Source organism: Pseudophryne corroboree, chromosome 11, assembly GCF_028390025.1.
Source record: "Pseudophryne corroboree isolate aPseCor3 chromosome 11, aPseCor3.hap2, whole genome shotgun sequence".
NCBI classification, from domain to species: Eukaryota; Metazoa; Chordata; class Amphibia; order Anura; family Myobatrachidae; genus Pseudophryne; species Pseudophryne corroboree.
Genome location: NC_086454.1, coordinates 96,079,136 through 96,106,703, shown reverse-complemented (window position 1 = coordinate 96,106,703; position 27,568 = coordinate 96,079,136). Strand labels below are relative to the sequence as shown.

The 27,568-nt window shown below is 46.4% G+C and overlaps 1 long non-coding RNA gene across 2 annotated transcripts in view; it reads left to right on the top strand.

Moving 5' to 3' along the window:
- The window catches only part of LOC134968958 (uncharacterized), a 180,816-nt gene that overhangs the window by 107,616 nt on the left and 45,632 nt on the right, over nucleotides 1-27,568 (top strand). For both annotated transcript variants that reach the window (XR_010189358.1, XR_010189357.1), the window contains exon 7: nucleotides 4,089-4,396. This is a non-coding gene — a long non-coding RNA (uncharacterized LOC134968958). The remainder of the gene's footprint in view (nucleotides 1-4,088; nucleotides 4,397-27,568) is intronic.

Genomic DNA, 27,568 nt, shown 5'->3' with positions numbered 1-27,568 from the left:
GGCTAGAAAGAAGGTGAATGGGGCGGTGGCGAAGTGGGTGCTGTCCCACGGAGGCAAAGTAGTTCGCCACCCTAGGATTCGGTTCCGAGACAGTCACCTTTTTCGGCCTGATGGTGTGCATCTATCCAATGAGGGGATGATGTTTTTCCTCGAGGATCTGTTCCTAGTGTTGCAGCAGTTAGGGTGAGGTTATGGTGGCGGTGCGAAGACTCTGGGGAGGAGTCTTTCGCTTTTGGCGGAAAAGAACGGCAGTTTGTAGTTATATTGTTAGCTGTAGTGATTTACAGTGTGGTATGGTTTAGGTGCACTCACCTCCATCGACTTATTGGCCGCTCGACCACCCGTCCGGGAGGCAGCGGCAGGGCACCCATCAGGGTGGGTAGTCACTGTGGGGGTTGAGTTGACACCTATTACCGATTTGATAGTTTGTAGTTAAAGTAGGATGGGTTTTTGATTTTAGCATTTTAAGGTTAGCGTTAGTTTAATAGAGCCGTTCTTTTTTCTGCCACCATATGCCGGCTGAATCGGCATCTTAACAAAGTTTTTCATTTACAGGTTTGCTATGGTTAGGGTCAAATAAATAGCTAGCAATTTTTCTGCCAAAATCAAGTCTCCGTGTCTTTATTTCTTGGTATTAGAGGTAACGAATGCTTTACTATGGAATGAAGCGGGTCCACCAAATATCACTAGGATGTTTAGGAGAGAGAATTGACTGCATAGGAAAGGAATGAGTTAAACATCTTGTGAGGGGTGGACCTAGCTGTGAGGAAAGTACAGCCCTTAGAAAAAGGGGAGGGTTAATATATATAGGGAAGGCTAGGCCATTTTGTTCTCTCTGTTGGTGAATTGCCTTCCCGCCCTCCCGCCCTGTGGGTTGAGGTTTTGGCACGGAGTGCCTTGGCATTGAATTGTTGGCTGGATTTATCGTTGGCTATTTATTGGCGGAAAAGAACGGCAGTTTGTAGTTATATTGTTAGCTGTAGTGATTTACAGTGTGGTATGGTTTAGGTGCACTCACCTCCATCGACTTATTGGCCGCTCGACCACCCGTCCGGGAGGCAGCGGCAGGGCACCCATCAGGGTGGGTAGTCACTGTGGGGGTTGAGTTGACACCTATTACCGATTTGATAGTTTGTAGTTAAAGTAGGATGGGTTTTTGATTTTAGCATTTTAAGGTTAGCGTTAGTTTAATAGAGCCGTTCTTTTTTCTGCCACCATATGCCGGCTGAATCGGCATCTTAACAAAGTTTTTCATTTACAGGTTTGCTATGGTTAGGGTCAAATAGCTAGCAATTTTTCTGCCAAAATCAAGTCTCCGTGTCTTTATTTCTTGGTATTAGAGGTAACGAATGCTTTACTATGGAATGAAGGGGGTCCACCAAATATCACTAGGATGTTTATAGGCACGACTGCATGCACATCTTAGATGTGCACGCGTTCCATTTGCATGAATGGGGGCGGCAATAGATGCAGCTTGGAGAGGCCAGACATGGGCGTGTCTAGCTGCACCGAGAGTGCCCTTTTGCCGCAGATGTGGCCATGATGAGTGTGACTACATCTGTATTTAACAGTATATATCAGGTGTTATCAGCACTCTGCCCCAGGGAAGAGACATTTCCTCACTCCTTCCCATGTGAAGGAACAATGGGACTTGAAAATATTGAATTGGAGGGACATGTTGGATGATCGGTCATGCCCGACGATCAATATTTTCGGGTCGGTAGGCCACATACAAACTGCAATTATCTGTCCGATCTGCTGATACCGGGCGGAAAGGCCAGATAATTGTAGCATGTATTAGAGTGATCATATTATCCCTTTTACCTAGGACGCTCATGGATTACACAGGTTCTGTGGCTGATTAATACCAGCTGAAATGCAGGCTTGTAGTCAGCCAGCCACAGAACCTGTGTAATTCATGAGCGTCCTAGGTAAAAGGGATAATATGGTCACTCTACATGTATGCTCAACATAAGGCTTAGTACATAGGGGGTCATTCCGGCCTGATCGCACGCTGCCGTTTTTCGCAGCGCAGTGATCAGATCACTACTGCACATGCGTATGCACCGCAATGCGCAGGTGTGTCTTACGGGTACAAAGCCGATCGTTGCTGTGCGATGGATTTAACAAAGAATCCATTCGCACAGCCGATCGCAAGGAGATTGACAGAAAGAAGGCGTTTATGGGTGTCAAGTTGTCAACTGACCATTTTTCATGGAGTGGTTGGAAAAACGCAGGCGTGTCCAAGCGTTTGCAGGACGGGTGTCTGACGTCAATTCCGGGACCGGACAGGCTGAAGTGATCGCAGCGGCTGAGTAAGTTCAGACCTACTCAGAAACTGCACAAACTGTTTTTGTACCGCTCGGCTGCACAGGCATTTGCACACTTGCAAAGCTAAAATACACTCCCTAGTGGGCGGCGACTATGCGTTCACACAGCTGCTAAACACCGCTAGCGAGCGATCAACTCGGAATGACCCCCATAGACTGCCAAGTAACTGTGCACCTTGACAAAACCATGTTGCACTGCAGGTGGGGCAGATTTAAATGTGGAAAGAGATTTAGATCAGGGAGGGTGTGTCCAAAATCAAATCTAAATTTCTATGTAAAAATAAAGAAGCCAAGTATTTACCCTGCATGCAAACAAAAGTATATTGGTACCATCTGCAGTGCAGCATGGATTGTCTACGTGCAAAGTTACTGGCTTTTTGTTACTCTACTCCCACCTTACAGTCAGGCACATAATGTATTATAGCTTATTGGATAGAAAAAGTGGTAGGATTCCAAAAGTTTTTTACTTTTATTTTTCCTACCCAAAGTAAATAAACTATTCCATAATCTGTAGCAGTAGTTTTGTGTTATACCTCTCAATTTTGTTATAATATTGGTGTTCTGTCTGAAATAACTATCAATATAATTTATTGCGATATTATATCACATCTGTACGATCTGTTTGCTACTGCATGACAGTTGCAAATATTACAGTATTAATATTCCAAAGTAAAACTCCTGCAATTCAATACGTCACATAATTGTGGGTATCCAATTACCCGCGGTCGACGATCATGGGTAATTGTATCGCCGGGGCTATCCTATTAGCCCTGATGCGGGGGGCTTCTCCCACCATGCCGGCACTTAAGCTCCGGATGCACCAGGCACTTATCCCCAATCCCATGTGTTTTCTCGCGATCGCGGGTCCATTTTCAGCCGATGAAAACGGCCTGTAATGGGATACCATGATAACGACGTTCGGTTATTAATCGGCCTGTTTTCAGCCGATGAAAAAAAGGATCACCTGAAATTGGATAGCCCCCTAGTCAACAAAGCACACCTTCAGCTACTGCTACATATACTTACTTATATCCTGTGTTTATGCCGTTATGCTTTGAAGGTTAATGATATCTTGTATGCGAGAGCATGCTCTGTTTATGTGACTGTTGTTATTCACAGTTTATCCATACTAGTTTATCCATACTATGCATAGGGTGATCGGGGGCCACACACAGTAAGTAGGAAGTATAAAGAATACATGTGCTGCATGCTGTTTCATTATTTCTGAACATTTCTACTATTATTTTTTCATTCTCTTTAATAAGATCTATAAAAGTATCCAATCTTGAATTATTTTATATCAACCTTATTTTTTTTAAATTATTATTCAACATATTTCTAAAATCTTCAAAGATATTTTTTATCAGAGGCATCATTAGGGGGGTACAGACTTCATCTGGGTGTCACCACTCAAGGAGCTGACACCACAATGCCGGCTCCTTCTTAGTGACTGGGAGTGCTGTGATATTTTCGTGCAGCACACAGTTCCTGCCGGAGAAGCCGGCATTGCAGACAAAGTTTCCAGGGGCAGTCCAGCATGCTCCCAGTGAGGCCACACACCCTTCTAGGTAGACCACGACCAAGATTGATGTGAATGGTGGGTTCCACCAAGAACACTACTGTTTTTTACCAAAGCGTGTGTGCCTTTGACCCATAGCGAAGGCTATTTACAGCACTGGGTGCCACCAAAGGTCAGTTTATGTAATAAATACTATATTTTATTTTCCTCACTGAAAATTGTCTCTCCTACTGTAACAGGCAAATACAGTGGATGTGTTGTGCAGGTGCAGGTGTCTGTTAACGTATGTGGATTCGTCGCCCGATATCACCTCTTCAAACGGATATCATCGCTGGAACCCTAGGCAGAGAGACAAGGGACCCCAACCCCAGAGGAGCCAACACCATAGTCACCACGCGTTAGGACGGTGACAGAAGGTTTTATTATTCAGTAACAATTGGTCACCGCTGGAAGATTAATTGATCAAAAGCAATTGCAATTACTTTTAAAGACAGTTACTGTATATCAATATCATCAGATAACACCATGCGAAAGGAACACCTACAAGGTAATAAACATAACATGCGAATTTCAGCAATATATATGAATTATGCACTCTCTGTCAGTAATGGTACCGTAATACCTAGTACTGTCCATGAAGCGGTGACTTAAAAGTCTTTGCGACCCAGTCCCTATATATATTATCCTTCAAATGTATATGTGGTCTCTTAAATCTGTGTCCTCTGCTTCCAGAGGGAAGAAGTCTTGCACCCTTTATTAGATCCTGTCCAGCATTAAGAGTACTTAGCAGGGTTAAGAGTAGCAAGCAAGGTTATGCAGTCTCATAGTTTGTTAAATAAGCATGCAGAAAACCCCTTAATCTTAGCAGAGGGGGAAAGAGAGTAATTCAAGCAGAGAATCAGGACAATAGCACAGTTCAGTATTTGGCTGGTGCAGCATGCAAATAACACTTAAGAGTCCGTAAGGCTCCCTGAGGTAAATTCACTGACAAAGTAGCCAATAAGTCTCTCACTTTTTCTGACTGGAAAAAGTCTCCCTGCAGTATCCATCTTCCGGCTATAACTCACTTTCTCTCCATCAGATGCAGAATGAGGGGTCTGCTATATGTAGTAGGATTTATGAATCTCTACTTTGGAATTACACTGCCTGGCTGTGGATAAAGGGATCAGGTACCCCTTACATGTGCATACCTCCCAACTTTGTCCTGTCGGTAACAGGGACACACGCGCGGCGAAGCCGTGCACGCTCCCGAAAAGGGGCGTGGCCTAAGCAAAGGGGCGTGGCTTCTCGGGAGGACCCGCGGTCGCGATCCACGCCCCGTTTTCGTCACTGAGGGGGCATGCCCAGAGCTCTGTGAACCGCTGGCATGTCCCCTCTCCCTCTGTCTGCACTGAATAGACGCTGTGCGCATGCGCACAGCGTCTATTCACCGCTGCTCTGCTAAGCAGGGCAGCGAGAGACAGAGACTCCCAACTGCCCCCACCGCGGGTGGGACAGCGGGACAGTCCCCAAAAAATGGGACTGTCCCGCGAAAATCGGGACAGTTGGGAGGTATGCATGTGAGGGCTGACATGGTCTCTGACTGTCTATAGCTAGCAATGGCTGGTGCTGGTTGCTGACAGACTTTTACTATTACCAGTGGGGTTCAGTGTAAGCAGAAACAGGGCTCTACCTGGTGCAGTCTGAAATCTGTCACACACTAGTGCTGGGCTGAACACTGGCTGCTTGAGTCTGTTTGTATGACAGCTGGCAGTCTTTGACTGTCTTCACATTCCTCACCAACAGGCTTACCCAGGGGCAGTGTCGGACTGGGGCATGAAGGGCCCACCGGGGGGATGCTGTTGCTGGGGCCCATGCTTAAGGGTGTGGCCACACTCCAGTGGGGCATGGCCAACCACCACATTACAACCATTACAGAGTACATGTTCTATGCCCAGAGGCGTATCTAGGGTAGGGCGAGTGGGGCACGTGCCCTGGGCGCCTTGGCAGGCCCAGGAGAGGGGGGCGCCGCCGGCGACAAGGGCATCATGCCCCACTCGCCCCCGTCAACCCTAAATGTGAGGGGAGGAGAGCGCAGCGTCTCTCCCTCCCCTCACCGCCGATGCCAGCACTAGCAGCGCTGCCAGCAGCGCTGCTGTGCCCGGTCTCCGGCGCTAGCCAATCAGAGCTTGCGGACCGGCTGCTGATTGGCTGCCGGTCCGCGAGCTCTGATTGGCTAGCGAACCCGCGCCAGACAGCCGCCGGAGACCTGGAGCGGTGAGGGGAAGGAGAGGCGCTGCGCTCTCCTCCCCTCACATAGAGCAAGCGGTAAGTGACGGGGGGGGGGGGGGGGCGGCGGGCTTGGCGGCACAGTGGGGCATGTATCTGGCACCAAATGGGGCATATGTAACTGACACTGAGTGGGGCCTGGCACTGTGGGGCATGTAACTGGCACTGTGGGGCATGTAACTGGCACTGTGGGGCAATGTAACTGGCATTGTGGGGCAATGTAACTGGCATTGTGGGGCATGTAACTGGCACTGTGGGGCATGTAACTGGCACTGTGGGGCAATGTAACTGGCATTGTGGGCTATGTATCTGGCACTGTGGGGCAATGTAACTGGCACTGTGGGGCATGTAACTGGCACTGTGGGGCAATGTAACTGGCACTGTGGGGCATGTATCCGGCACTGTGGGGCATTGTATCTGGCACTGGGGGGCAATGTAACTGGCAATGTGGGGCATTGTATCTGGCACTGTGGGGCAATGTAACTGGCACTGTGGGGCATTGTATCTAGCACTGTGGGGCAATGTAACTGGTACTGTGGGGCATTGTATCTGGCACTGTGGGGCAATGTAACTGGCACTGTGGGGCATTGTAACTGGCACTGTGGGCCATTTTCAGTGGCCACACCCCTTCTGGAGCGTGGCCACACCCCTTCTGGAGCGTGGCCACACCCCTTCTGGTGTGTGGCCACGCCCATGTTCTCGCCGCGCGCACCTTTGGCGCGTGCACATATTTCTTTTGCTATGTTGTTTGTTTTTTTTTGGGGGGGGGGGGGGGCGCCATTTTACATCTTGCCCTGGGCTCCAAAAACCCTAGTTACGCCTCTGTCTATGCACCTTGGTAAATATATAATAAACAATATTCTTGTGAAGTATAATGTAACACAAGTATGATGGATGATAGAAGTGCACTAGCATAGAGTCTGGAACCTGATCCCTAGAGGAGGAGGAGGGCCCACAGGCAGTAGGGCCCACTGGTGGTTTCCCCTGTTCCCCTGTGGGCCAGTCTGGCCCTGCCCAGGGTCCCCAGTGGTACAGCTCCCTTTGTCACAGTTCACCGTCAATGCAGCTCTCCGTCACCCGCGCGTCTCTTTACAAGTCTCTCAGCAGGGTTTTCCATACCTCTCAGCACTCTTTTCCCTGTCAGCAGGGCAGACCAGCGGCGCGTCCCTGCTGCTGTCTCTCCCTATCACCTCAGGGCAGCATCCTCTCTACGTTGTTACCTCAGAGCACACACTGGATGGCAACTCCGCCTTCTGCTCTTCCGGCTCTGCACCACCCAATCAGCGGCTTCGATTCCTCCTGCTCTGCAGGTCTACACCTGGGTCCTAGTGCTCCACAAGTTGCTATCTTTTGGTTGCTGGTGTTGCCTAGCAACCTGACAAAGGGGAAGCTATTAACCCTTTCGGCTAGTGAGAAGTGAGGGTTCCTTTTAGGGAACGTTTAGGTGTCTCACCCAGGTTGTCTCCAGTATATGGGTGATGGTACCTTTATAGCCACATATATCCCCATAAATCCACGTTAATAGGATATCCATGTCAGAGTGTCACACTACTACCCTAAATAAATACCTGTATATCTCAGGCTGCAAGTAGCTCCCATGGCTGTACCCGTGATCTGCAAGTAGAACCTTGCCTTCACTCTATAAGCTATAAATATATGATATTGATTACATTTATTTAGATTACACCAGAATATTCCATTCTGCTTTATAACTGGGTAGCAATAATTTAAAAACCTATGCTACCTCTATGCACACCGATTTCTATGCCGTTTAAATACAGAATACCAGGAATAGTGAAGCTGCTGGCTATTGTTTCTCAATGCCAGGTGGTGCTGGGTTGTGGTCTCATAGTCCAGCACCACAGTCCCTCTTCTCCACATACCACACCACTACTTGCCTGCATTGATAATTAAAAATCATTGATGGTCTATGTCTGATGTTAAATACTTTTGCCATCAATGATGACCAACTCCAGTATATTGCAGGGACGTGCAGTCAGGGGAGGCAGTGCCTCCCCTGTCATCAATGACTAAATTAATATAAAGAAGATACTTATGACACATATTCTGTGTCATAAGTATCGCCTTTATATTATCCTATTCATTATTCCTGTCTAAATGGGGTTGGGTGGCACCGATCGTGGTGCCTCCCATTGTGAATGGGGAAAGGTATGGGAGCAGGGGGCGGGCGCGGGTGGGGCCTAGCAATGGGCATTAAAAGCCCATTGAAAATACATGGGAAAGTGACACCATTAGAGGTGCCACTTTCATACAGGGACGTGCTTTCAATCCATGGGTGCGGTGCATAGCACTGAGCTATCAGCCCAGTGCTGGTTATTGCTCGGGAGGGGGACCCCATTTTTTATTTTTTGGGGTCCCCACTTCCGAGGAATTCCAGCCCTGGGCTGACTAGTTTGGGGGGGCAGATTAATGTTATGGCAGGGGGACCCCACACTGAGTGTCTCCCTTGCTATGGCATTATCCCCCCTGGCTAGTTCTGCCTGGTGCTGGTTTTAGCAATGTATGGGGGACTACACTACCCCCCCATTGTATGGAGGGGGGGGGGGGGTTAGCTGCCAGTGCCTCCCCAGCCACTGACCTCACCGCACGCAGGGCCGGTGCAAGGTTTTTTGGCACCCTAGGCAAAACTTCAGCCACAAACCCATACCGCAACCACCCCTGTCGTCCTTCTTATAATCCGCCCCTGCTCCCAGCTATATATATATATATATATATATATATATATACACATACACACACACACACACACACACACACACACACACGTAATATATAGCTATATATATGTGTGTATACTATATATATCTATATATATATATATACACACACACACACACACACACACACACACACACACATGTACATACACACAGTGGTCGAAGTGGAAATTTTGAAGTGGAGGTATGGAAAAAGGTTGCAATTTAGCGCGTGTGCGCTCCGGAAAGGGGGGCGTGGCCACTTAAAAGGGGACGTGTCCTTCAGTATAGTTTACCACACCATATACTCCTTATACACATTATGCATCACAATAGTAGGACCCCTTATACTATATAGTACTGGTGCCTCTTTCACATTATAGCACACAGTATGAGCCGAAATTCACATTGTAGCACACTGAATGAGCCGAAATTCACATTGTAGCACACTGAATGAGCCGAAATTCACATTGTAGCATACTGAATGAGACGAAATTCACATTGTAGCACACTGAATGAGCTGAAATTCACATTGTAGCACACTGAATGACCGAAATTCACATTGTAGCACACTGAATGACCAAAATTCACATTGTAGCACACGGTAACCTATACAGTAACCTACACAGACAGAGTAACCTATACAGTGACACACACAATATAAAATATGACACAGTAAGATGCACAAGTAAATGACACACACTACATAAAATCAGAAGCACCCCGCCAGGAGCCCTCATGCTACTCTCATACATGCAGGGGCAGCAGGGCAGAGGTAGCTGGGCAGCGTCTACAGGCACAGCTTCACCCTGCACCCAGCTACAGGTGCCCAGCTCTGGCACGGTCAGATCGCCCCCACCACCCCGAGTACATGGGACGTACAGTGTGCCGCAGCTGGGTAACTGGATCGTTCCCCCGTCCTGGGCATGGCATGGGGAGTTACTGCCAGATACAGCCCTTAGCAGCAGCAGTAATAGAATAACATTGAGGTTACCGGACCCCGCAGCACCGCCCTTACCAGGGCTGAATCGGACAATCAATGAGGAAAAAACTCAGCCCCGAACTCCCAGTGCGGCCGCTCCGCGGCAGATTCGTAATAGCGTAGTACATCCCGCCCTCAGAGAGAGAGGAGAGCGGGTTAAAAGATGCAGGAGCCCAGTGTGTGCGATCAACAAGCCGCGGTGGGGGGGGGGGGGGAGAAAGAGAGGAGAGGGAGAGAGGGGGAGAGAAAGCAGAGTGGGTTACAAAATGCAGGAGGCCAGTGGGTGCGGGTAAGAGGCAGCGGGAGTAGAGTGGGGGGGGGGGGGAGAAAGCAGAACGGAGTCGCGGGGGGGGGGGGGGGTAGAGAGAAAGGAGAGCGGGTTACAAAATGCAGGAGGCCAGTGGGTGCGGGTAAAAGGCAGCGGGAGCAGAGTCAGGGATGGGGTGAGGGAGCGGGTTAAGAGATGCGCGACAAGAAGCGGCATGCGTGAGCCCAATTACGGAGGGGGTGCGGGTGACGTACGGGAGTCCTGGAGCTCAATTGTGGGGGGGCGGGTGACAAAATCATGCGGCATGCGGGAGCCCAATAACGGAGGGGGGAGTGGGTAATATATGGGAGACCGGGAGCCCAATCGTGGTGCTGTCAAAGCGTGGGGCGGCAACATGCCGAGACAGCCTAGTGCAATCGCGGAGGTGGGCGATAGGATTGAGTCACTCAGTCAGTGTTCACACTAAATTCACCTGACTCAGTGGCAGCTTGGCAGCGATGACATCCCTGACTACTCCTTGTCTTTAAAAAAAAAAAAAAAGTGGCGCTTCGCTGACTGAGCTGAGGCAAGAGTAATTGTATAATAATAAAGCCAGAATCCGCTCTTCACCAATGTTTAGTGCCGCCCTCCAGTGGCCGCCGCCCATAGGCAGCTGCCTAAAGCTGCCTAATGGTGGCGCCGGCCCTGACCGCACGCCACTGGTATATTGATGGTTCCTTTACAGATGGTTTTATACCATCAAGGTCCAACCATCAATGGTACCATTGATTGTTAACACACTGATGGCCATCCTAGCCTGCACAGGTAAGACGCAGGTGGTGGGGGAGCAGCTCCAAGCCGACTAATACAAGTGATTCTCTCTCTGGAGGGTGGGGGTTAGCTAAGCACTCTCTCCAAAGCATTTTTTCAGGGGTGTTTCATAAATAGGAAATATTGGCACACAAAAAAAACCTATATAAAAGCACTCAAATATCCCAAAAGTCATATTATTATTATTATTTATTTATATAGCACCAGCATACTCAGTTTTGCTTTGCATTTAGATACAAACATTAATAAAACAAGACCGGGTAACAACAGACATAAAGAAAGGTAAGAGGGCCCAGCTTGCACGTCCACAATCTAAGTATCAAAGAGGATATGTGCAACAATTCTGATGCAGACTGTGCTGAAGGTGCTAACCAGTCAGATTGTCTTTTTTTTTCTAAAGAGTATGGCAGATAAAAGCAAATGTTTGCTTGGTTATGGATTTAAAAAAAGTTTTTTTTATAAATCTTCCTAAATATATTGTTTTTCCCATTTTATGCTGGTCATACATTATGCAATTATCGACCGGATATGCAGATTATTGGTGGATCGGACGATAATCGCATAGTGTATAGCTGTGACCCATCAGCAATGATAGGGTGTTCAGGCATGAGATATCTTCCAACATGTCCGACTGATCCGATCGTTGGTCAGGCACCTCTGGTAGTGTATGCACTGCCACGGGTGACCTTCCACGGGTGACCTTCCAATGTTTCCCCTGTTCCTTCATATGGAAGATGGGGAAATGTCTCCTCACCAAGGGCGGTACCAAGATATCTGTGAAATCTAAAACTGAAATATCTCACAGTATATAGCCATGATATCTGCTGTATGTCAGATTAAATGTCTGTCAGTCTGACATTTTTTCTGACAATGGGGAATATGCATCAACACTTGGAGAGAGTTAAAGCAGAAAGGCTGTGTTTGAAAAATTACAGAAGCTGATTATATGGTACTTTATCACTTTCCCCTTTATTACATTTTATGGGGTCTTTTCATGAAGCAGTGAAAAATGTGGAGAAGTGACCCTGTGGAGAAGTTGCCCATGGCAACAAATCAGCTGCTCCGTACAATTGTATAGTATGCAAATTATAAATGTTACTCCAATGCTGATTGGTTGCCATGGGCAACTTCTCCACTGGCTCACTTCTCCACACTTTTCACTGCTTCATGAATAGACGGTCTAGACCCTAAGGCTTAGTACATCTGGCCCATAATCTCTCTACATTTTATCTCTCTTCAGCATTACCCCTGACTTATTACTGTTGTCAACAGCAAACATATAGCTAGCAATCCTTCTGTGTTGTCCCTGTGACTGAGCTTCCGCTGTATTGCCAGCCAACAATACAGAACCATTTATGAATTTATTCTTAAGGTTGTTGTATTTACTGTATATTATGTGTATATTTTATTTCATACATGTGTCGTCACGTGGGGAACAGCAGGTTTGTCACCCGGCCCTATACACGCAAATCCCTGACTCAAGGAGAAGGTACTGTGAGTAAAAGTGGAATACGATAGACTTTTAAAATGTCTTCAAACTAAAAATAGAAAAGTTTTGATAAGTCAGGAAACTCTAGAGGCAAAGGCCATAAAATATGTGAAGAGCTGGATTCATCCCCCAGTTTAGACGTGACGTAATAGTCCTATTTTAGAGAGATAAATTGAAGATCTTTAGTAAATGTGAGGACAATTCCACATGCCCCCTATTCTTTAATGTTGCATTATATTTCCCAATTTATCATTATACTCACTATTACCTAAATTCAATGCACTCTCAAGTATATATTTAAATTTTACACTTTCTTAAGAGTTTACAACTGTTATCTCACTCCCCGTTTTATATGACGTACATGCTATTTGTATAGTCAAGTAAAGTATGTTAAGAATATCAAAACATTATTCTACTAATTATTCATTTATAAAATTCAAGACATGTAAGGTGATACACAATAATACAGAGAACACACAGTAGAGTAAAATAGATATAAACCATAACATAAATAGAAGCTTAATAAAGTAGCAATTCAGTAAGGATTGCATTTGCAAAGCTGCTCGCAGCATAGCACCAACTTCCTGCATGTGCCATCTGTACACTGCAATGCGATCGCAGTTCTGGATCGTGATTGCACCACGTGACTCACGTGTGGGTTTAGGAATAAGGCCATTAGCAGCTATCTAGGAGATCGGTATGGTATCCCGCCACATGGTATGTTGCGGGTCAGTATACCAACTTCGGTAACCCGAGTGGTGGAATGTCGGCAAGAGGGCGAGCACAACGAATCCCCTTGCAGGCTCGCTGCACTCACCATGCTGTGGGCTCGGTGGCGAGTTATGCTAGCCACAGGTTCTATTCTCCCTCTACGGGTGTCGTGAACGCCCATAGAGGGGGAATCACCTACCTCACCGGTATGGTGCCCAAGTCGGGATCCCGGCATCGGTATTGTGACAGCCGGGATCCCGATGAGCGATATGCTGACCGCATACCTTATCTAGATCCCCCTCCCTTTTTGCAGGTGCTGTAGGCAAATCCCTTTCTTTATCATGATTTCCTGATGAAATCTACTAGTACAGAGGTTCTCAAACACAGTCCTCAAGGCATCCCAACGTCCAGGTTTTAGGTATATCCATGGCTCAGCACAGATGGTTAAATCAAATTAAGGGCTAATTAAGTCACCTATGAACTGGCATGGATAAATTTAAATCCTGGACCATTGTTCTGCTTTGAGGACCACGTTTGAGAACCTCTGTACTAGTAGATTAAAACGACTGTACCCAGGCCCGGTGACAGGGGGGTCAAAGGGTACACCTGTGCCGGGCCCCGAGGTTCTGAGGGGCACCAAACACGGTGCCTAGTAACTTACTCGCGCTATCCGCCCACCTGGCGTGGCTTGCGGCACAAGTAAGGGGGGAAAAAACAGTTCAAGCAGCATCCGGCCACCCGCACCCCCCTCCGGTAACCCTCTGGTCACCTGGTCCGGACTAGTGGCAGGGGAAGCCGGGAGGAGGGATCCCATTCCCCGTACTGTGTGTTGTGACATTATGGCGCTGCGCCATATGCTGCTCCCGCCCTTCCTTTCTCTGTTCCTGTGGTGGTGATGCCGTCCGGATCCGACACCTAAGAGGAGTAGCCCATGACTGGAAGGAACACCGCTGGGCAAGATTGGATCACTGTAAGTGATCTGAACAAAAATGATAACTGTAAAACTAGAAATAGGAACTGCTGCCTGTCACTCTCAGTGACATGACTTAATTGCTTTTTTTAATTAATATAGTTAAATTGAATACTGTTAGTTTACATTGTATATTAAACATTTTTCTGGGTTTTTTAAATGTATCTTTTATGATGTGTATAATTCTCTCTTGACATGTTGTATTGGTCTGGAGTCGGGGGGGGGGGGGGGGGGGCAGCAATGTCGTTGTACCGGGCCCCAAGATTTCTGTTGCTGGCCCAGACTGTACCATAGCAATTCTCAAGATTTTTACATAGTTATTCAGACATAGGGCCTAATTCAGACCTGATCGCAGCAGCAAATTTGTTAGCTAATGGGCAAAACCATGCGCACTGCAGGTGGGGCAGATGTAACGTGCAGAGAGAGTTAGATTTAGGTGGGTTATTTTGTTTCTGTGCAGGGTAAATCCTGGCTGCTTTATTTCTACACTGCAATTTAGATTTTAGTTTGAACACACCCCACCCAAATCTAACTCTCTCTGCACATGTTACATCTGCCCCCCTGCAGTGCACCATGATTTTGCCCAACTGCTAAGAAATTTGCTGCTGCGATCAACTCTGAATTAGGTCCAATTTGTATTCAAGAGATAATTGTAAGTTTATGCAGATTCTGATATTACCCATGCCACACGTACTGATTATATGATGACTGTTCTATATAAATGAAATGCAGTATGTGTACTGTTTTATGCAGTACATAAAATTGTTTCAGATATACCTTACCTTGTTGTGTAGAAATGATACACTATATATCTGTAGGTATGTGGGAATATTTCTGTGTAGCAGGGCAGCATCACACAGAGCTCATCAATTAGCATCCTGGGCAAATCAATACAGTAAAATCAATATAACAGAATCAGATGACAAATCACGGAGCAATTTAGCTGATTTGCACTGAGATAAACAGTGGGGAATTGGGACAGATAAGTTAGGTCAGTATTTTGCTGCTACTATTGAACTGTGGTTTTTATAGTCTCCCATTAGTGGAGGCCCCTCATTCTTTCTGCAGATGGACCCCTCAACTATGATTGCATTGCATACATTTGTAGGATTTTCCCACACATTGTAGATCAAACACTCCAAATAAATTGAAAATAATGCAAATTAATATAACATGCTCCAGAATCAAAGTAAAAAAATGTACAATGTATGAAACTTAAAATGAAGACTTTAATTGAATGCAAAACTCTACTTAATGTAAAAGACCTGCTCTTATCCCATCTCAAATTTACAGCTTCTGGCCGGGTTCCACCCAGTAACCAACTCCAAGAAATCTCTATTACAGTTTCTGTGACTCCCTGTTACAGGACCTGGGAGGGAATATGTCTTGCATCCTCCCCCAAAAGTCTGTACAGCACACACAGGGGGAGATGTATGATTAATGCCCTTTGTCAGGACTTGCTTCTCCCATTTAGCTTGGCTAAGCAAGTTCCTGCATTGGTGGCATGTATTACAGTATTATGTGTTTTGCCTAAGAGAGGAAGGGGGATATTCAATTACCCCGGTGAGACATCGCAAGTAAAAAAACCCTGATGTTTCTTCGGGTTTTGCGTTCGGGCTATTTGATTTAATCGGCCGGTAAAAAGTGTATTTTCACCCGAAAACACACAGGTTCAGTGAAACCTGTGTGTTTACAGGTGAAATAGTCCAGTTTTCGGATGAAAACGGGACTGTTATCGGGGATTGTGCTTCGCCTGCCGGAGGCAGGTGAAACAAAATCCCTGATAAGCCGCGGCACGTGCCGGCTTATCGGGGCTAATTAGATAGCTCCCCCCCAGCTAAACATTACACCCAACAGCATGTCTGGGTAATTGATTATCCCCCGAAGTGTTAATTCACCTCTTTGGCAAAGTGCACTCTCTTGCGGCTGTACTTGTCACTGACCGGCGCTGCATGGACTGTGCGTATGCGCTGGTCAGAAATTGCCCCCAGCGACACCCGTGGCTAATTGGAAAAAAAAAAAGTGTTTCTTTTGTATGCACAGTCTCTGACAGTGCTGTGGTGGGGCAACGACCACTGCAGCTATTGAAATCGATAGCTGCAGCTGGCGGAATGGTCAGTGCCACTGACCGTTCATACATTTAGTGGGCACATCGACACACTATCTAGCAGATTGGAGCGTTGATAATGGTGATATGTGCCCCAATCATCTTGAACACTTTACCACAATAATACAATACAACGGGGAGAAGCGTTATCTGAAGCACGTAACATGCGCAAATACTTCCGCAGCATGATACATTCTCGGTTGTCCTTATATCTTTTGCTGCAGTCAGAGTTTTGACTTTATGCTGATGCCAGTACAAAGCCCTTCTCTGGTGTACATCCGTGTGTCCGAATGTGCAAGGACCTTATATGCCGCCCACTCACAGCGTCTAGAAAGACTTCATGGGGTAATGGTTAGCATTACTGCCTCACAGCACTGAGGTCATGGGTTCGATTCCCACCATGGCCCTAACTGTGCGGAGTTTGTATATTCTACCCGTGTTTGCGTGGGTTTCCTCCGGGTACTCCGGTTTCCTCCCACACTCCAAAAATATACTGGTAGGTTAATTGGCTCCCAACAAAATATACCCTAGTGAATGTGTGTGAGTGTACATGTGATAGGGAATATAGATTGTAAGCTCCACTGGGGCAGGGACTGATGTGAATGGGCAAATATTCTCTGTACAGCGCTGTGGAATATGTGCGCGCTATAGAAATAACTGGTAGTAATAATAACAATAATAATTGCTGCATCTTTAGATGCACTATTGGAACTTACAGCAGCCCTATGGCAGGTGCAGGTTCTCTGTCTGAGTATGGACCTGCTATGTGAGTGTCTCTGTATGCAACTACATACCGTCCGTTGGGATCCTGGCGGGCGCAATACCCAGGCCGGAATCCCAACGGGGGTACAATGCCGCTGCCAGAACACCGGTGAGGTAGGTGATTCTCCCTCTGTGGGTGTTTACAACACCCATAGAGTCATGCCTGCAGCCCGGTGAGTGCAAGGGGCCTCGATGCGATCACCCTGCTACCGCCATTCTGGCAGACAGGATCCTGTGCGCCGGTATACCATACCGATCCCAGGACCATAGTCTATGTGGTAGATGTGACAGGACGGATGGATAGGAAGCCACAAGCTCCAGTCTATTGGTCTAAGCAGTCACTTGCTCCAGTTTTACAGCCACAGAGAGAACCAGAATGGGTGTGAGAGGAGAGAGAACCAAAGGGAAAGAGAAGCAGGGAGGTATGATAGCCATGCCATACCTAGATATTTTGGCACTTGGCAGGCCGGGCAGCTCCCTCCCATCCCTACATCCAACTGAAGGGAGCAGTACCTCTTAAAGGATCAGGGACCATTGGACAGGTAATAAGCATCTCTGCAGTCCTGGTGGGCTTGAACCCTGGCCAGTGGCATTTGTTGCACTGCCCTCCCTAGTGCCCTGGTTGTAAGGAAAGAGGGAACTAGACAGATAGGACAGGAGAATGAACCAGAAATATGTGAGGACAAAAGGGGCTAGAGAAGAGAGAACCAGCGAGGGTGTGGAATAGAGAGAACAAGAGAGGGAGAAAGGGAAGAGAATGTGAATTTGAGGCAGAAGAGAGAAAATCAGAGAGAGAGAACAGAGGTGTTGGGGACTATATAGGGGGACAATGGAGTGATAACCACATGAGAAGCAGAGACGATGTGGTGGGTGGCAGTGGCGTGCGGTGAGGTTTGGCAGGGATAACTAACTAACATATACTCCAGGGGGTGTAGTTAATTTCCTGGCGGTCGGGATACCAACCTCCTAGCATATTATTATTTTTTATTATTACATTTTATTTATAGGGCGCCACAAGTGTTTCGCCGCGCCGTACAAAGGACAGTACAGGGAGACAAAACTTAGCATAACAGTAAATAAATAACAAAAATGGAGTGCAGGTAACAAAGAGCACCACAATTCTCAAAACATAATACAGCTTAGATGTAAGTAGCGAAGGAGTAATCATTGTACTACTTGGGGCTGGCGGCCATAAATAGAGAGATGCCATTTACCAGCAGGAGAAAAAGCAGGTAAAGATGGTCGCTGAGTGAAATGTGTCAAGAAGAGGGCTTAGACAAGAGGAAAGGGGGCCATGCTCTGAAGAGCTAACAATCTAGTGGGGAGGGGCAACAGACAGATGACATGAGGTGCAAGCAAGCAGGTAGAAGCCTGATGGTGGTATGCGAGCAAAGCAGAGATGTCCAAGGCATGGGGCAGGGGGATGGAGAAGCAGCCTAAGGACTAGGTTATGCATTGGAGGGGTACGCTTTGATAAATAGGTGGGTTTTCAGTGCCCGTTTGAAGCTTTGCAAGGTCGGGGAGAGTCTAATGGAGCGGGGGAGCGCATTCCACTGAAGGGGTGCAGCACGGGCAAAATCCTGAACTCGTGCATGGGAAGCAGTGACTAAGGCAGAGGAGAGGCGACGGTCATCAGCCGACCGTAGTGGGCGGGAGGGAGTATGAAGGGAGAGGAGGTTGGAGATGTAGGGAGCAGTGGAATTAGAGATGGCCTTGTATGTGAGGGTGAGGAGTTTGAAGAGGATTCTGTAGGGGAATGGGAGCCAGTGTAGATTTTGTCGAACGGGAGTGGCAGAAGTGGAGCGGCGGGAGAGGAAGATGAGCCTAGCTGCGGAGTTGAGGACAGATTGGAGGGGAGCGATGTGGGAGCAAGTGAGGCCAGTGAGGAGCACATTGCAGTAGTCGAGACGTGAGATGACCAGTGAGTGGATGATAAGTTTAGTTGCACTCTGGGAGAGAAATGGCCTGATGCGAGCAATGTTGCGTAGCTGGAACCGACAAGATTGCGCCAGAGCTTGGATGTAGGGTGCAAAGGAGAGGGAGGAGACAAGAGTGACGCCCAGGCAGCGGAGTTGGGGAACGGGGGAGATGATAGTGTTGTCAACAGTGATAGAGATATTTGTAGGGGGTGTTGCTCTGGCTGGGGGAAAGATAATAAGTTCAGTTTTATCCATGTTGAGCTTCAGAGAGCGCTCAGACATCCAGGAGGAGATGGCAGAGAGGCAGCTGGAGACCTGAGAGAGGACAGAGGGGGACAGATCAGGAGAGGAGAGGTAGAGTTGTGTGTCATCAGCATAGAGGTGGTATTGAAGGCCAAAGGAGTTAATGAGCGCACCCAGGGAAGAGGTGTACAGGGAGAACAGAAGGGGGCCTAGGACAGAACCCTGAGGGACACCAACAGGAAGGATGGAAGGGTGTGAGGTGGTTCCGGAGGCAGACACAGAGAAGGAGCGGTTAGTGAGGTATGAGGTAAACCAGTCAAGGACGGTGCTAGAGAGGCCAACATTTTGGAGTGTGCGGAGGAGGAGAGGGTGATCCACGGTGTCAAAGGCAGCAGAGAGGTCCAGAAGGATGAGCAAAGAGAAGTGGTCCTTGGATTTGGCCGAAAGCAGGTCACTGGTGACTTTCACCAGGGCAGTCTCGGGGGAGTGGAGTGGAGTGGGCGACAGCTGTGCCAGGGCTGTTCCCACTCGTGGGTGTGCACGACACCCATACAGTGGCAATAGAACCTGTGGCGAGCCACCGAGCCAGCACTGTGGTGAGCGCAGCTTGCTCCACTGCTGGCATTCTGACGGCCGGGATCCCGGTGTCAGTATATACTAGAAATATCTTCTTTGCATCAGTCTAGTAATTTATATAGTCAAAACTCTGGATTAAAAAGAGGCATTCCTCCACCCCCCCCACCCCCCACCCCCGTCATTCTTTTCTGCACGTCTCTGATCAAAATTCCTCATTATTATGAGTTTTATCAAAACTCTCTCAGTAATATATCCAGTCTCCTCCGTTACGTGGCTAAACTGAAAGAAATATTTAAGGCTTCTCTATGTTAACATAACTACTGGATTGTCCTATCTTGCAAATCCAAACAAATTGAATCCATCCTTTTTGCTAGCCAGACATTTCCCCAGAGCTGGTCCTCTGGGGCATATAGCTACACAGTAGGAATACAGCTCATTCTCTACTAAGCAGAAGTGAGCCTTGGATGGACTCCACGCTGAGATGTTTTGAGCTGCAGGCTTAGCCTGTGGATAATGAGTTATGCATTGAGATTAATCTGGCATAAAAAGAGAATGGAGAAGCACCTGACACAGGCATTCCTGGTACGGACTGCGATCTTTCAGTGGCTGCACACAGCTCCCTAAGGACTGAGTTATGGCCTCTATATTTAGGGCTGCAGCTCACAGCTCCAACTGAAGTCTGGAATATTTTGAGCCTGCCAAGAATGGAGCACACATCCCTTCACCCCCTCCAGCCCGGCAACATGTGATGAAGCAAGAATGGTGACCGCATCTGAGCTACAATCCTGGATTCTGTAAAATAAACTGACCAAAGCTGTACTACTGTATTACCCTTATAGTATACTGGCTGTGCGGATCTTCCTTGGCCGGCTGTCAGACCAGTCTGAGGGTCAAATGATTTTATCTTCTTCATTTTATAAACTATTTAATTAAGCTGTCCCTTAGAAACTTTACAAGTTAAAGCAACCAGTAAATTCAATACAATTCTGATCTTATAGAAAAACTCTGACACCAATCTTTTCCAAAACAGCAAAACTTCAGGGATTTGGTTCTGTAAATATTCCCAACTGTCCCGAATACAGCGGGACACTGACGCTAATTGGACTCTGTCCCGCTGTACCCTTCCCACCGCGGGCACAGTGTCCTGCGGGCAGGGGGGGACAAATGGGAGAGCCATTGATCACAGCTGTTCTGCAAATCAGCCGGTGATTACTGAATAGATACCATGCTCATGTGCACGGCATCTATCAGTGCAGAGAGGGTTAGCCGGGGGCTGCTCAGGTAGCGCTGGGCTTCCGTTTCTCCACCTGGGGCCCCACCCCCAGCCGAGGTCCCACCCCCTTTTCGGCTGCGGCTGCACCTCTGGCCCAGCAGGTGCTGACTCCCTAGAGTTGAAAGTTGGGAGGTATGCCATATTAGACCATGGTATATGCTGTGTGGGGTAGCTTAGTCAAAGAACATGAATGAGGAGGAGATGCATCAAACCTCGGAGACAGATAAAGTAACAACCAATCAGCTCCTAACTGCCATTTTACAGACTGTGTTTGAAAAATGGCAATTTGAAGCTGACTGGTTGGTACTTTATCTCTCAACACTTCTCCAAGATTTGATACATTTCCCCCTGAGAATCTGTGTACCGATTTGAAAATAGCTGTTCCCCAGCGGTCTCCAACTACCCTGTTCTGACGTGCAGATCTGGCAGAGAGACTTTCCCAGACTCACAGCTGTCATTGCAGCTAAAGTCAAATCGACAAAGTATTTAAGCAATGATGTTTTGAATATTTTGTAATCAAATATGTTTTGTGCTTTTTGTAATTGAACTATTGGGGGTAATTCTGAGTTGATCGCAGCAGCAAGTTTGTTAGCAATTGGGAAAAACCATGTGCACTGCAGGGGGGACAGATATAACATGTGCAGAGAGAGTTAGATTTGGGTGGGTTATTTTGTTTCTGTGCAGGGTAAATACTGGCTGCTTTATTTTTACACTGCAATTTAGATTTCAGTTTGAACACACCCCACCCAAATCTAACTCTCTCTGCACATGTTATATCTGTCCCCCCCCCCCCCCCCCCCCCCCCCTTCCCTGCAGTGCACATGGTTTTGCCCTCCTACGGCCTCCTCCACATCTCCTGATGTACTGGCATGTCTCCTGGTAGCGCCTCCATGCTCTGGACACTATGCTAACAGACACAGCAAACCTTCTTGCCACAGCTCGCATTGATGTGCCATCCTGGATGAGCTGCACTACCTGAGCCACTTGCGTGGGTTGTAGACTCCATCTCATGCTACCACTAGAGTGAAAGCACCACCAGCTTTCAAAAGTGACCAAAACATCAGCCAGAAAGCATAGGAGCTGAGAAGTGGTCTGTGGTCACCACCTACAGAACAACTCCTTTATTGGGGTGTCTTGCTAATTGCCTATTATTCCCACCTGTTGTCTATTCCATTTGCACAACAGCATGTGAAATTGATTGTCAATCAGTGTTGCTTCCTAAGTGGACAGTTTGATTTCACAGAAGTGTGATTGACTTGGAGTTACATTGTGTTGATGAGTTACATTGTGTTGTTTAAGTGTTCCCTTTATTTTTTTGAGCAGTGTATATGTATATATATATATATATATATATATATATATATATATACAAACAAAGAACCCAGCACTCACCAAAGTAAACTCGCTTATCCTCAACAATTCAATAAATAAATGATGGGGGTTTAGTTGGTGGATTGGCCAATGCACGGAAGCCTGCATACCGATTTTCAAGTATTTATTAGAGCGATGTGGTCATGGGCTACATGCACCCCGCCCTGTGAGTGGTAAGTACAGCTGTGTACCCCGCTTTTGTGGTGGAGAGTGCTGTGTTACATGCACCCCACCCTGTAAGTGGTAAGTGCATAGCTGTGCCCCGCTTCTGGTGTGGTGAGTGCTGTGGTTTTTTTCTCTGTGTGTATATATATATATATATATATATATATATATATATATATATTTTTTTTTTTTTTTTATATATATATATATATATATATATATATATATATATGTATATAGTGTTCCGTTTGGCTCCATAAAGAAAAAATAAATGTAATGTGAAACCGGCAAAGCCACTATAGAGCCTGATTCAACTTCAGCCATAATTGCAAATAGTCACGCAATTGGCGTTGTTTTTGCAAACTACGCATGCACAAATATCACAGCGTGCATGTGCCAGATCATGAATTGGCAGATCTGCGAACCAAAAAGAGGTCACAAATAGATAACGGGGAAAGGGCGTGGTGGAGGTGTGTCAGTGGGGGACAGTTTCGCAATTCAGAAAAACGGGGCATGTAGTGGCTAAGCTTTAGGACTTCAAACATGCTATTTTGATATGTTTGGTGGCATAATTGTTTAATAACATTTAATGACATTGAGCAACTACTGTGAGTCCTCAAAATCAACACTTTGCACTGTTTGATGACCTGATTGTTTAATGACACATCATTAAGTGATATAATAGGGGTTAGATATTTCTTAGGTTGAGCAAACAAAAACAAAAAAACATCTGTTGGTCTGTATTATTATTATTATTATTATTATCCTTTATTTGTTTGCGAATGTCTGCTAAATTAAGAACATTAGTGAAGTTGCTGAAGGGTACACACTCGCACCGCTGAATTGCTAGGTACTCCGGGCGACTCCTCTTTTGTGTACTGGAGTTTTTTTATTGCAAGTTTGTGTTGTGGGAGTGTATTGTGTCTATTAGCAGTTTTGTGATTGAACGCAAATAAACACAAATTAACTTGCGTTCGCATAATTTAGTGATCCATGCTGAACTAGGCCCTATGTTCATATCTCTATAATAGCAATGGGACATCCCAGCTGTAACGACGAGGAAAACGTTTTCACATCATATATGGAAATGCATATAGAATCTATATTTTCTTGACAAGATGAAATCTGTCTGTAACCTGATGAGGACACACTAATACAGTAGTTATTATATAGTCAGGGTCTTTGGCAGCCCCTGGGGACCTGCATTGCTGGATTGGTTGCTGAGGAAAGACTAGGGCATATTTACTAAAGTGCGGGCTTATAGAAGTGGAGATGTTGCCCATAGCAACCAATCAGATTCTACTTGTCATTTATCGAGAATCTGATTGGTTGCTAACTTGCTATGGGTAACAACTGAACTTCTGTAAACTTGCACTTTAGTAAATATTCCCCTACATAGCCTATCACCTGCAAGTGCTGCTTGGCGATGAGATAAAACACTGATGCTGAATGGCTATAACTCTCTACTGACTGGACCTGATAAGTGGGAGGATGACAGGGGAGCATACTCTGGACAGATTTCCAGGCACAGCCACAGCAGGTGGCAGCAGACAGCTGCAGCAAGTGATACCACCACAGAGTGAATACCAGCTTCAGTGTCCCAATGTTCCCGGACCCCCCAGCTGAGTGCCAGCCAGTTCTTAAAGTGAACTTAGTTTCAAGGACTTACAGAAGTCTACAGCAGCAGGAGTTGGGTTACCACCTCATTATGATCATATTTCCGGATGGAGGGCAGAGCCAGAGGGTGTAGCCACATCACCACCTTTTTTAGTCAGATTTTTCACAAGATTTAAAATAGTAAAATAAGACCCAGATTTCTCAAGCCTTGGAGAGTGATAAATTGCATGGTGATAAAGTACCAGCCAATCAGCTCCTAACTGCCATATTACAGGCTGTGTTTGAAAAATTACAGTTAGGAGCTGATGGGTTGGTACTTTAACACTCTCCAAGGCTTGATAATTCTGGGCCTAATTTCCTTATTTCCAAATTTAAAAAGAAGCGTGATGTTTGGCCGACCTGTCTAGAGTGCCCTCAGTGAACTTGGGGTTTATTTGTAACTTTACAGTGTATTATAATTTTAGGATTAAAACTCTCCTCACAGTCTCAAACCAAATTTGGCACTGGGTCCTCGTAGATTTGTTGGATTATTTTTTATTTTTGCATTTTTATTGTATTTCCAGCTGCTTTATTCGCCCTACAGCCTCACCTGCCAAGATTGGCCCCTTATGTCCCCTCCCCACCCCTCTTTCTTTGTGCCACTGGGGCGTCTTTATACAGAGAGCATCCCAAACAGCAAACACCCAGGCTGCTGCATGGACTGGGTGTTTGCTGTTTGGGTGGCTCTCTGTATAAAGACGCCCTACTGGGTGTATAGGTCCATCACCATGATTCATAGCTCTTGGTGAGATTATTTTTGGACTGCATTATAGACCCATGCCATTTGGAGCAACAAAATAATACCCCTTTCAGACCACACAAATAACCCAGTATCGACCCGCTATTTTGCCGGGTCGATGTGCGGTGTGAATTCCCGGGTCGTCTGACCCGATAATTCAACCTGGGAATAAAGAAGGGTTGTTCCCGGGCTACAGTGCATCCAGAGAGTATTCACAGTGCTTCACTTTTTCCACATTTTGTTATGTTACAGCCTTATTCCAAAAAGGAATAAATTAACTTTTTTCCTCAAAATTCTACACACAATACCCCATAATGACAATGTGAAGAAAGTATTTTTAAAATTTTTGCAAATTTATTAAAAAATTAAAAATGAAGAAATCACGTGTACATAAGTATTCAAAGCCTTTGCTCATTACTGTATTGATGCATCTTTGGTAGCAATTACAGCCTCAAGTCTTTTTGAATATGATGCCACAAGCTTGGCACACCTATCTTTGGCCCGTTTCACCTATTCCTCTTTGCAGCATCTCTCAAGCTCTATCAGGTTGGATGGGAAGCGTCGGTGCACAGCCATTTTCAGATCTCTCCAGAGATGTTCAATCGGATTCAAGTCTGGGCTCTGGCTGGGCCACTCAAGGACATTCACTGAGTTGTCCTGAAGCCACTCTTTTGATATCTTGGCTGTGTGCTTAGGGTCGATGTCCTGCTGAAAGATGAACCGTAGCCCCAGTCTGAGGTCAAGAGCGCTCTGGAGCAGGTTTTCATTCAGGATGTCTTTGTACATTGCTGCATTCATCTTTCCTTCTATCCTGACTAGTCTCCCAGTTCCTGCCGCTGAAAAACATCCCCACAGCATGATGCTGCCACCACCATGCTTCACTGTAGGGATGGTATTGGCCTGGTGATGAGCGGTGCCTGGTTTTCTCCAAACATGACATCTGGCATTCACCCCAAAGAGTTCAATGTTTGTCTCATCAGACCAGAGCATTTTATTTCTCATGGTCTGAGAGTCCTTCAGGTGCATTTTGGAAAACTCCAGGTGGGCTGCCATGTGCTTCCGTCTGGCCATTCTACCATACAGGCCTGATTGGTGGATTGCTGCAGAGATGGTTGTCCTTCTGGAAGGTTCTCCTCTCTCCACAGAGGAATGATGTAGCTCTGACAGAGTGACTATAGGTTCTTGGTCACTTCCCTGACTAGGGATGCGGTGTGTTCAAACTGAAATCTAAATTGCAGTGTAGAAATTAAGCAGCCAGTACAGTATGTACCCTGCACAGGAACAATATAACCCACCCAAATCTAAGTCTCTCTGCACATGTTACATCTGCCCCACCTGCAGTGCAACATAGTTTTGCCCAATTGCTAACTTTTTTTATTTGCTACCAAATCTGAATAAGGCCCCAGATTCAGAGATTGAAATTCAGTATATATTTGGAACACTGTTTTAGATACTTTCAAACAATTTTATTTTTATTTTATACTATTTTTTATTTTTATTGCTGTATTTATTGCCAATATGTGGAACACCAAAACATCAATAAGTGTTTTTATAAATTTATTGAAGTGTGTGTGTGACTGTGTGTGTGTGTACATATATATATATATATATATATATATATATATATATATATACATGTATATATATATATATATATATATATATATATATATATACACACACAGAAAACAGTCCGGCACCCGCTGGGATAATATTAGCCAGCACCATCCCGGAGAGGTGAATGTAGCAAGACACCGTGCGGCACTCTTGACTCTTGAAAAGAAACTGCTATTAAGTGTGCCGCACAGTGTTTTGGGATATATATATATATATATATATATATATATATATATATATATATATATATTTATATATATATATATATATAATACAAAATATCCCACCTCAGGAGACTGATCATGTATTCGGTGTGCCAAGAGTCTTCCTTTGGTATATAACTCCCTACAGTAAGAACCCTCTTACCAAAAAAGAATCACCCAAGAAATGGATACGATTAGTATTAAACCATTGATTTAATTGACAATATAAAAAATCGTGAAAAATCACAATACCAAACAAATTCATATACATGTCATTGTACAATGGGGGTCATTCCGACCCGATCGCATGCTGCACTTCTTCGCAGCCGTGCGATCGGGTCGGAACTGCACATGCACCGGCGCCGCACTGCGTCGGCGCATGGCAGTCATCGTTGCCTAGCGATCACCTCTGAGACAGAGGCGGTCGCTAGGCGGGAGGGGGCTGAACGGCGGTGTTTAGCCGCCGTTTAGGGGGAGCGCAGGCATGACCGGACCGTTCGGGGGGCGGGCCGCTGCGGCCAGCGGGAGCGACGAGTAACTCCCGGCCAGCCGCAGGAGCTGCGCTGGCCGGGAGTTACTCCTCAAATACAAAGGCATCGCCTCTGTGCGATGCTTTTGTATTTGTGCGGGGGGGGGGCGTGCGCTCCAGTTCTCTCAGTTCCTCCTCTTCTTCATCCCTGTTGTCGCAAGCGTACGACGTCAGTAGCACGACTAGGGCAAAAAAGCGTGCAACGAAGTACGCTAAGAGGGCGGCAGGGCAGCAGGAGAAGCGGAAGAGACGCAAGCGGCTTAGCGAGGAAGCTCGCAGGGCCAAGAAGCGCCGCGATTTGCCAGGAGTAGTCCACTGTGATTATACGGCAGTGTTGAGGGGGT